General features: G+C 41.1%; 1 protein-coding gene across 1 annotated transcript in view; it reads right to left on the reverse strand.

Moving 5' to 3' along the window:
• The window catches only part of SLC39A10 (solute carrier family 39 member 10), a 53566-nt gene extending 51911 nt beyond the window's left edge, over positions 1–1655 (reverse strand). Inside the window, exon 1 of the mRNA XM_027792300.2 lies at positions 1562–1655. The gene's annotated coding sequence lies outside the window, so the exon portion shown is untranslated. The remainder of the gene's footprint in view (positions 1–1561) is intronic.
• Positions 1656–9153: the final 7498 nt, after the last annotated feature.

Below are 9153 nucleotides of genomic sequence, written 5' to 3' on the forward strand. Positions count from 1 at the left end.
CTGCACTGGTTGTCTGTGGTGGTGGCAACGTGTGTACAAGACAGGGATGGTCAAGTTCACAAACAGACCACTGCCTTGAAATGCCACAAATCAAACATATTCAGTCTGGGAGATGGTCTAAAATAATTTCCTCCTCTGAAGTGGTCTTCCCTCTTTGACTCTTTCTTCTCTCCTCCAGTTCCTCCTACTGCTATTACCAATGCAGCTCCAGAAAAGTCGCATTGGTGTTAGGACATTACCAGATTGTCATTTAAATTATTTTTTTTTGAAGGTCGGGAAACACAGTACTTAAACTAGTGCTGATGGTTCCTCTGCGGCAGCACTTGCCAAGGTGGAATTATAACTGAAGATCGACAAGTACAGAGGAATCAGTACGAAGAACAAATCTGTTGCTGATAAGGGCTCAAATATAAAACTCAAGCTGTCTTATCTCTCTCCACCACCCAGTCACTTCTCACTGCAGGCCTTTGAAGTCTCTCACCATGGACTGTTACTACATAGCATCTCTCTGACAGCTATGCCCTGGTGATGTAGAGGACACAGAATATATGTATTCTGTTCCCGAGATACTGATGAGGAATAATCTTCCCGGAATTAAGTTTTGAAACAGTTTTCCTTTAATATCATACAGGAAGAGGCAGCTTGAGAACCCTTTCCTATCTGATGCCTGCTTAGTGAACATGCACTGGAACTGCCTTTTGTAGCATCGCTGCAGTTAATGCACTGATAAAACCAGCTTCTCCTCGATGGACTTTGTTTGCTTTAGCCTGACTTTCTTTTCAGGGGATTCAAATTTAGCAATAATATTTGTATGGTCTTGAAACTCTTGTCTGTTTTCAGAAAAAAAAGCATGTTGCCAATATAAGTTCAGAGAGGAGGCAAAAAAAATATGTTTTCCTTGAGCTCCACTTTGTCATGTTCTAGGAGGAGCAAAGCCAGACGCCAGAAACCTCCCACGGAAAAAGCTGCCCGCCTCAGCGTTTTTAGAGAACTTACTTCAACATTGATCTTTAAAAGAAAAAAAAGAACGAAAGAAAGAAAAGGTATAAAAAAATGTTGTAGACCATTTTGAGACAGCTACAGCAATACTACTTTGCTGAGATGTCTGAAGCTAGGGTTTAATACAATGTGGTCTTAAGTACTGCAAAACACCCACGAACTACAAGGCAGGAGTGATTGCTGAAGTGCTTACAACACAAGCAAGCCAGGTGTGAGTGGCACAGTTTTCTTCTTCACTCACACTCAAAACACATACATTATCTTTGGCAGAAAGGCACTCTCCCTCTGACAAATCTGTAAGGCACTGGAAAAAGCGACACTGACTTTCCGTAGGGAACAGCGAGTCCTGTGGAGACAATGGGATGTGAGGCTTTCCTCCTCCACCCCCCATTGTGCTTGTGCCTGGTGGAGTTCCAAGAGAATGTGGAAAAAAGATTATTTGGTTTCTATTACCCTGAAGCAATCATTTCCAGTAGTCACCTAGTGAACCTAAAGGAAGTGTGCTTGAATTTTTTCCCGAAAATGATGATAAAACAAGTTTATAAAGGAATGTGGTACTTACCCTTGATCAGACTCTACCTCCAGAGTTTTAAAAATATTGCTGGCTTTACTCAGGCAAGTATTTACTCAGTTGCTTAGTAGCTCCTTGCAAATCAATGGGAATGTAAATGTGCTGGGAGTGAGGCACATGCTTTAGGGTCTTGCTGAATCATGTCCTTTGCATGTCACAATCATTACTGAAAAATGTGGTCCTGACCATACACCAAATAAGGACACGAGCATTTGTCGTGGAAGGTGGAACGTGGCAGGACGTGTGAAAGGTGGCTGGGGGAATGTTTCCTGTCATGAGCATTTAGAGCTTTTCCAGATTCTGCCATTTCTGGAGAAGTCCTAGATGCTAAAGCCAGACATTTTGAAAGCCACATGATTTCTGTAGGTGCACTGCATACATGTTAAAAAAAAAAAAAAAAAAAAAAAGTCTTGCTCTCTGCCAGGCACATGACACCCTAACAACCACCGTAACACCACAACAAATCTGCTTTTTTATGAGATGTTTCATACACACTGAATTCAGCCCGAACCACGATGACACTGTTTCTTTCTCTATTTGTTAGCAGCATGTAGGGCCCTCTAGTTGCAGAGGGGCATACGCCTGCTGCTCCCAAATACACGGCTCCACGAGGAGCGCAGTGTGCCAAACAGCTCCTGCAAAACCTACTAAAATTAATATGCTTACTTCAATAAACTCTGGATTAAACTTCAAAGCTGGTTTTGTTTCTCATGTTTCAGTTTCGACAGATATTTTTCGTAACAATCGAAGAGAAAAGTATAAAAGATAAAGCCAACAGCTACCATTAAGCACTAATGCACAGCTATCGTTAAACGCATGGCTTGCTTGCTTTCCCATAGAGACCTCTGCACACCAGGAAAGGCTCCATGCCCTCTCACCCCTTCAAGAAAATTGCTTTCGCTTTTAATTTCTTTGAGTCATCATAGAAAATTTCTGAGTGTATTTCATTGGAAGCAGCAAGGTGTTTCATTGCTTTCAGCTGCCAGAAGTTGTTGCAGAAAAGCAGGCAGCATAGATATTCCCCAAATCAGGCACTGTCTGCCGCAACACATTGCCTCTGTGCTTTGCCTCCATTTGCTCACGTTCATGTTATTAGCCCGTAATTACCGTAATTACCAAGTCCAGTTTACTCATAATGACAGTTCTGCGTGCAGAAATACCTTTCTGTTTCTGTGGTAAGGGGATTTAGGTAAAACATTAAGAGCGAGTTTTGCCACTATGTAGAAGTTTGTCCTTTGCTCTTTTGGGGCCCACGCCCCTCCTGTGGGTCAGCTGTAGGAAAAGCGTAACTGGCGTCGGGAAGGGTGGTGGGCGAGTGAAGCTGTTACGGAACGAAGGCCGGGGCTGAGGCTCCAGACACACTGAGCCGCACGTACCAGCCTATTCTCTACAAATAAATTAAGCACAATCCCCATCCCCTAAAAAGTCAAAGTAAAATAAACAAGCAAGATAACACTGTAAGTAAAAGCAGACATTAAAGAGAATAAATAATACGAACTAAATACAGCGGGAGACTGTGATAGGTCCAAAAGCATGGGTACTTTATTTTTGCAGAAGCTTAGAGAATTTTCTTACCATTACCATGTGTTTATGTTAACAATTTGCTAAACTTCAAATCCACCAAAATATTTTCATTCTAGATTTACAGGAAACAAAACCTACATGTAAAGCTGCTGACTGGCACTGTATAAACGTATGACGAACTGTATTTATAACATGTAATTTCAGCTCCAGCGCTGTAGTCCTGGAACTGGAGCAATGCCTATTGCCGGAAAGGGCGCTTTGTTTTACAAACAAGCGCTACTCAAACACTCTAATGTGATACCTTTCTTTGTTTTCCCCAAGACACACAGAGCCTGAACCAGCAGTGAGCCCCCTGAGATTTCCCGAGAGTGGCCCAAAGGGACAGCAGCACTAGCACTGTTCATTCCTCTCTGCAACATCATTTAGCCAGTTCTTTTGGTCAACATTCCATCCTAAATTTTAAGATTAAAAATATTAGATAACTATTTAGTTTTCAGATACTCAGTTTCCTTGCTTGAACGAGCGGTGCAGCACGCTAAGCAGAAACCATTGACACTGTTTTCATAGAATCTCTGAGCCATGACAGCAGACTGAAAAGCTGGACTGCAGCATATTTGAAGCTGCCTCACATTTGACACACCATGCCGTTTTAGTCCAGCCTTTGCAAGCTTTTATGGGAACCTTTAACATTTATTTTAACTCAAGCTATGCAGCATAGCAAGTGAAGTCATGACTGTTTACGGAAGACCGAAACACCTCGACTATGATACCCAAGACTCTGCTGCTGCCAAGAATCAAAGCCCAGTGCTACTTTCCTAGCTACAGTGCATGATGTTACGATGTTAGCTAAATCCAAAACCTGATGCTCACTTGACTTTGGGTAAAAAAAGAACTGGGTCCAACTATTGTAATTCTATGCTTAATGTCTTCCAGGCAGTTTAGAATAATTCTGACAGGAAAAACTATTAATCTGGACAAACATCTTTTCCATATCTAAGTCATCGCGACTCCAGCAGTGTCTGAAGACTTACAAGAACATCTTACTAGCTTTAGCTCAGAGTAGCACAGCTCCTTTTCCAGGGATCAGATCTCTCTGCTTAGAGTCGAAATGGAATCTGATTCTGTTTCACTAATGCTTAGATATGCCCAAATTTAAAAACATTTAATGCAGAGATGTAATCGGGGTAAATGGTCTTGCAGAAGAATGGAGCAAGCATCTTGTAATTAAGGAAATAAAACATTTTAATGAGTTCATAGGTAGAAGTTTACTAGATTAAGGCAGCACAGCAGAGTGGAAAACTAGCTATGCCCTGAGGATGGCTTTCTAGCTGGAGCACAAGAAGACATGCTCAGAGAGCAGTTAGCTCAGCCAAACCTAATTAGCTACACAGCATTCAGCTTGTTAATGGACTGTCTCCACTGACTGACACTTCTCATACGATTAGGTTTTCTGTTAGAAGGTTGGGGTTTACCAGATAGATTAACGATCAATAACCTGAAAATAAATTACAGCCTCCCAGTTTATCCGGTACAAATCCGAAAAATACATCCACGTAACTTTGTACTCTCTCGCATAAATTACCACACTCTTTCCAGAGGGATAGCTGTTCTGGGAATAACTGGATTCCTCTCAACAGTTGCACGTTAACTAAAATTAGTGATAGAATTTTCTTCTGTTTCTTTACTTAGAATATTTCTTCGTACATTCATCTCTTAATCTACACACCAAAGAGACTTTGAAAGCTTAAATTTCAGTGTTAAAAACCCCCTTCAAAATACCCTTTAAGTATTTATAATTACTTCAGTAAACACAAGAACACTGCCTACAGCATTCCTCAGAATATATAAACGTACACTATAACAATAATTATTGGGGTTTTTTTTCAGTGTCCTGTGAGTCCTTTGGGGTGGTTTCCATTTACTTATGGGGAACAAAGATTTAATGTTTCCAAACATAGTGATATGGGTTAATAATAGTTTACCTAACACTTTAAGAATAAAGAGAAGAAATGGTAATTTTATTTCTTTAGCATTGAAAAAAGAAGCAAAAAAATTTGCTTTTATTATGGTCATCACAACAGGCTGTTAAAGGTCTGAGTTTTTCAGGTGAATTTTTGGACACAGAATGAAACACAGGAAAAAGAAAACCCCTTTCAGGCAGTAAAGCTGGGTTTTGCATTTCGACAGTGATCTGCCTTTCTCTGTTAAAGAGAAGATGCCAGATGTTGTTATTTTTAGACTAGCTTAATTCCACTATTTGCACGAGGTTTCTTCCCGCAGTAACAAGAGTAGTGCTTCACTGTAGAGGATCAACACCCCATCTGTGCAGAGCCAAGGTGCTTTCATTTTTTTGTATGGGAGAGGAAGGTCTAAGGTTAAGCCAATAATTACGCCAAGGAGCTATGGACTGAGTAGCATCAGGTCTGACTTTCCCCTCCAGTAAGAGGGGAAATGGACATAGAACATCATTCCAGGGAATACCTGCAATGTCCTTCATCTGAGGAGTAAGTCACAGGCTTGCCTCTTTAGCTGCAATTTTGACCTTCTTTTCTTTCTTCTGGCTGCTGAAGACTTTATTCAGGTGCAATTTACGCAGGGTGGTGTGTGAAAGTGGTCTAATTTAACTCTCCTGTTAGTCCTGCCTCTTGCTGTTTTCTTCCAGAGCTAGCAATCAGCGACAAGAAATTGGAGGAGGGTATGGAAATGCATGCCAATAGAGATAAGAGTGAACAAGTTGTTGAGGAGGTGGTAAGCATCCTTTATCCACATGGTATTATAATAATGACACTGCTTGGCCAAGACAAGACAGGTACAGTCATAAAAAGCCACAAGTTTTGAAATTCTGCTAATCTAATTGCTCACGAGCCCAATTTGGTTATCCTGACAGGTACACATTTGAAAATCATAACAGAAGAAAGGCACAAAGTGAACAACTAATGCTCTTAATCAGATGCACTGCCTGGCCATCACTTCTTTCCCAAGAGAATCACCGGGGTAACGCTCTACTAGGTACTCCACATCGAACTGGAACTGGGTTCCTATTACCTGGAGGTCCTGCTCTATAGAAAGACTTTGTGGGGGGAGAGGGGGTGGTGAAGGGGTGGGTGGGTGCTCACTGCAGACCTCTGCTTCAGGGTGCAGCTCAAGTATGTCTGAAGACTGGATGGCAGCAATCCTCAGTTTAAAAATACAGTTCAGAGGTACAGCATGGGCTTGCTTCACAGAGGGTTTGTAAATGCAGTTCAGGATTCTCTCAGGGTAATTAAAACCAAAGGGTCAGAATCAGTTTCAGAGAAAATTAAAGAGGTAGAAAATGCATATGATTATATGTTCACTGCTTTAATAGGAGAAAATGAAAGGTTTGGCCTGAAGAGTTGCAAAATGGAAACGAATCTGAAACAGTCAAGTGTCACTTGAGCCAGGTGCCTGGAGGAGCTGGCAGCGCCAGGAAGCTTTCTGCTCCCACCTCCCCTTTGCAAAGGTGGATGGCAGGGAGGCTGTAGCAATATTTTAGGGAAAATCCAGAAGGTACTACTGAGCTGGAAGAATGCCTGAAAGGAAGTGTCTGAGAACATTTAAGTACCTCAATTGACACATTTAACTGATTTTTGAAGTGACAGAGGTTATGAGAGATCCTTTTTATCTTCAGCTTTGGCAGTTTTCATACTGTACGATAATGTCCCTGAAGCTCTTGGAAAGCAGTCCTAGCTCTCTGTCATTCGTACATCCCTATTCCCAACAGTCAGGCTCAGGCTAGATTAAGATCCCTGCTTCCTAGATTTCTCTCACTATCGTATCTCTGGGAAAAAGTTGCTTTGGCAGTAGACAATTACATCAGCAACGGCAAGCTCCCTAATCCTTAATATTCAAGCATCACATACATGAAGATCCCCTGGAGGAACTACCAGTGTGAAATGATCAGGCCAGTAATACTTCTACACTTCCCAGGAGCCTTCTGCTCCTAGATAGAACCTAGTTTCAGAGAACGAACAGCTGTGGTGTATTGGTCCCATTCTCAGTGAAAGACCTCAGAGCTCCTTCTCACGTGCGGTTATTGCACAAGCTTTTGCACCCACGATTGGCTTTTATCTGGAAGTCTGCGGCATCCGTTGAGCAGGCATCCCATTAGAGCTTACAGAGTCACATCTGTTGCGCGACACAGCCAAGGGTGCCCTTGCAGTACTACCCTCAGGCACCCCATACGGGCAGGTATACCCTGCAGTATGACAGTTCCCATCCAGGCCACTTCTCCCCAGACAAGAAGAGGAAGATACGGTGATTCCCATCTTCCTTAGAGTCAGCTTTGGGTAGATGGGCTCTTCAACCTACATAAAACCTCAGAGATGTTGTCTTTTCACCCTAATTATAATGGAAAACTGAGCCTTAACTAACAGGAACCTAAATGAAAACTATTTTCTAGGGGTCTATTCCAATGGTGTCTCGATGATCTTCTTCTGGACAATGAACATTACCTTGACATTTCCATTTAATATTAACCACATTATAAATGATGAGACAAAAAACCAATAGAACAGCACATTTTAATTTCTGATGCTACTGCAGCCCCATGCAGATACAAGATGCAATAAAAGTGACTTAAATCAGTGATGAGAAAGGAGAGGCAAAACCTAGAAGCCATTTAATATATCTACTATTAAAAAAAAAATATTATCTTTGATTTTTAGTAGTTTTCCTGTATGGACCTAAAGTGCACTTAGTGCTTCAAAACTGAATTAGCGTGGTGATCATTTCTACTGGTCTGAGGAACAAGTCTTGTAAATGAATGCAAATAATTAAAGTACGCTAGCAAGAATTAAGACAAGCATTGCAACACTGAGGCTTGGAGGTTGAAATTAGAAGCACAATAAAATCCCAGTAGGTTACATACCAGGACAGATGCATAACTGGTAACACAATACAGAATTTCTGAGAGCTTCCCTCTGTCTCCTTGCCAATAAAGTCTGATCTTTAGAAGAAATCATGCCTATTACTTTCAAATAATTTAATGGTCAAGTACTTCTTAAACACAGCTATACCTGGAATGACATATTAATGTCTAAATGGAAGCTTAATAGGATGAGTTAGAGAGAATAATGATGAGAATAGACCAAATGATGCAGGGGGAGAGATGATAATCAGAAATACTTTAAAAAAGAAGGGAAAAAAAAGTCTGTTGGACTAAGTAAGAAATTATAAATGCAATGAATATTCTGGAATTAAGATGAGGGTATAAAGTGGATGAATAGTAATAAATTTTTAAAAATGCAAATATGAAGTGAAAAGAAAAAGGGAAGTGAGAGACAGCAAAAGTGATTAGTGAAAAAGTCCAGGGAAGTTTTTATGACTGAACAAGTGCAGTGACCTTAAAAGAACAAGTTTGATAGTGTGAAAGACTAAGTAGCACTTGAAACCTTGAGGAGACATTTTAACAGGCAAGACACTCTTTAAAATTTACCAAGATCAATTTTTATTAGGATTTGAGTCTGTACTCAGGAGAAGAAACAACCAAAAAACCCTAAACCCTTCTTTGATTTTGGCCTTGCTCCTGAATACTGGGAAAGTTGCCAGAAGACCTAACTTTCAAAGTGGGTATTGTTGATTAATCGGTGCCTGTGGTGTTGTAGGTAGAATTCCTACCAGTTTTGGTGAGGAGCCTGTATATTCATCGTATAGAAGTAAATGTGTAAAAACATTTACGTGGGCACAATCTAAGCAAGGTGATAACACTTTTGAAATCCTCTCTGTCACCTAGGACTAGACTCTCAAAAAGAACATACGTGGTGAATGTTTCAGTGCCTCAGTCATTGTGTCCTCTCTCTAAAATACAACCCATGTTCCTACACGTTGTGGACCACCACCCATAGCAGCTGATGCACTGAGCAGAAAGCCGCCAGAATTCACTGATAGGAAATATTAAATACTACTAGTTGCACAGGTCCCACTATCTTAACGTACACCGAGGAGCTTCTTGGTTAATGCTGCCAACCCAAAGATGTGTCTTTGGCCCGCAGCTCTCAGTTGTCATCGCTACAGTAAACCATGCACCTTACCGGGGGCAC

Source organism: Falco peregrinus, chromosome 8 (assembly GCF_023634155.1).
Source record: "Falco peregrinus isolate bFalPer1 chromosome 8, bFalPer1.pri, whole genome shotgun sequence".
Lineage (NCBI taxonomy): Eukaryota > Metazoa > Chordata > Aves > Falconiformes > Falconidae > Falco > Falco peregrinus.